This window comes from Neophocaena asiaeorientalis, unplaced genomic scaffold (genome assembly GCF_003031525.2).
Source record: "Neophocaena asiaeorientalis asiaeorientalis breed wild unplaced genomic scaffold, Neophocaena_asiaeorientalis_V1.1 scaffold461, whole genome shotgun sequence".
Taxonomy (NCBI): Eukaryota; Metazoa; Chordata; class Mammalia; order Artiodactyla; family Phocoenidae; genus Neophocaena; species Neophocaena asiaeorientalis.
The window spans coordinates 2526188-2529075 of NW_020173230.1; positions in this window are offsets into that span (position 1 = coordinate 2526188).

Here is a 2888-nt window from a genome sequence, read left to right on the forward strand (position 1 = left end):
CTAATAGTTTTTTAGTGGATTCCTAAGGATTGTCGATATACAAGATAATGCCATCTGTGTACAGAGATAGTTTTACTTCTTCCTTTCCAGTCTAGATGACTTTTATTTCACTTTCTTGCCCAATCGCCCTGGCTAGACCTCCAGTATAATCTTTAACTGACGTGGTGACACAGGACATCTTTGTTTTGTTCCTGATCTTAGGGGGAAGCATTCAGTCTTTCACTATTAAGCGTGATCCTAGCTGTAGGTTTTTTTGCAGATTTCCTTTATCAGTTTGGAGAAGTTCCCTTCAATCCTAGTTTTTTTAGTGCTTTTATAATGAAGGGGTGTTAGATTTTATCAAATGCTTTTTCTGCATCTATTGAGATGGTCATATTTTGGGTTTTGGTTTTTATCCTACTGATACGGTGTATTCCATTAATTGGGTTTTGGACGTTAAACTGATCTAGCATTCCAGAGATAAATCCCACTTAGCCATGCTATATAATCCTTTTTATATGTTTCTGGATTTAGTTTGCACATATTTTGTTGACGATTTTTGTGTCCATATTCATAGTGGTCTATAGTTTTCTTTTCTTTGATGTCTTTGCCTGGTTTTAGTATCAGGGTAATACTGGTCTCATGGAATGACTTGGAAAGTATTCCTTCCTATTCTATTTTTTTGAAGAGTCTGTGAATAATTGGTATTAATCCTCTTGTCTATATTGGTAGAATTCACCAGTGAGGACATAGGGACCTGGGCTTTTCTTTGTGTGTAGTTTGTTTGTTTTGTTTTGTAATTCAATCTCTTGTTACAGGTCTACTGAGACACAGAAGAGACACTAACCAGATCCCAGCCCAACCTCAGATTCCGGGTAGATTTCCAGTTCCAGCCCACCTATATCCTCACAGTATACCCACACACTTTTTTTTCCTAATATTTTCAGAGTTTGCCCTATTTCTTGCAAACAAAATACCAAACTACCCTAACACATAGAAGATTATTCCAGGAGTGGAGTTGCACGCAACAGAATCTCAGAAGAGCTATGGAATCTTCTGTAGCAATACAGTGGAGGAAGAGACAGAGACAATTTCTACATCCCTGAATGGGAAGTTAGAATTCCATAGATTAATAAAACAGTTAATGAAGTCTTGGTATTCAGATATTATGTCCACTGAAAGTAAAGCTTTGGTGGACATTATTGCCATTCCTTTAAAGCACATTAGATCACCTAAAGTACTTTAAAAAGCATGGGTGCCTGGGTTACATCCATAGATATTCTGATTTAATTGTTCTGGGGCAGGGGCAGGGCATCATGATTTTTCAGATTTCCCCAACTGATCCTAAAGTACATCAGAGTTTAAGAACCACAGCTTGAGAGGCATTCTAAGGGAATAAGGAGTGTAAGGACTGTAGGGACATTTTTCACAGCATTAGGTGATTTGAATCAAGAAGGAACAAATTTTAGACCCAGGGTACCTGGATAGAACCAGATAACAATATTCAAGGCTACTTTGTGGCCCTGTAACGAGAAACCATTTTACTATTGGAAACCACTGAAAATTAAATTTCAGTGAATTTTTATCATATTCTCTCTAAAGTGAATATTGATCATATTCTATTTTTCAGCTTGAGTGGCAGGTTCACCAGTGTTCATTTATTTTAAGGCATCACAGATAATATGTGTAATATGTATTCTTTGCATATTTTCAAATATGTTATCATGAAATTTTCCTGCCAAATATTTTACAGTAAAAAAGATATTGTAAATTGCCAAAGTACAGTGTTTGCTAAGTTCACAACTGTCCTGGGTTTCTATGGTTAAAATTAAGGTCTTGATTATCAAAGACTGAAATCCTGGCAGTTGGAATAGCAATATCTTAAGGGATGGAACCCCCCAGTCTCCTGGGCCCCTCCAAATAATTTCTACTTCATTCACCACGATTGCCAAGCAAATGTGATGAGTCACCTCTTAATGAGGAACATCTGGTCATAGGAGTTTGGAAAAACTGTGAAACCAAGGATGGTGTGCAAAATCTGAGGAGGAAAAAGAGGAATTACAGGCAAAATGAATTGCAGAAATTTTCTAGGGAGTTGTTGCAGGAGTGACTATGTGGAATTGAATTCTAAGGGTTCATAATCAAGAAAGATGGAATAAAGGAGGCTAGACTATGACTTCATTCCCTTCCTGCCTCCTTCGTCCCTTTATTTCTCTGTCTCTGTCTCTGTTCCTTCCTCCCCACCCCGCCCCCATCTTCCTTCTCTTCCTGCACAGAGTTTGGCTGATGATACTTTGTTGAGCTGACACTGAAGAGCTTGACGGTTCTTGGTACACCATCCTAGATGAAAAAAATACCAAGACTGAAGGAGAAGGAGTGACAGTATGTCACCAGTGACCTGCTGATGGCTACTTCCCTCCCTCCCCACAACACACAAACCTCGTCTTCTTCAGAAAAATTCACCACTGATGAAAACACTAATTAGTACAGCCTCTCTGTTGGCGGGGGCGGGCGGTCAGGGTGGCGCACCAGAAGAGCTGTCCCAGCCAGGAACATGCAAGGACAGTGATTAACCACAATGAAAGCACCTCTTGCCTCATGGAGTCAATTTCCAAGATGCCATCTTTCCAGACACTCAAGAGAACAGAAGGATGTTTTTCAGCCTTTTCCAGTTTTCAGACTGTTCCCAAGGGCAGCAACTGGCAACTTTCTCCAGGGACTGGGAGGTCCAAGAAGACACTAGGACCATGACAGATTTATTGAGACGTCGCCTTAAGAGCCTCTGGGGAAAGGCTTACAAAGAACCTGGAAGTCTGATGCCTGGGTGGAGGATTCACTTTCTGTGCTGGAGACTCTTATTGATGGGTAGTCACTAAAAATGAACTCTTAATTTGCTTCATAGAACTCAG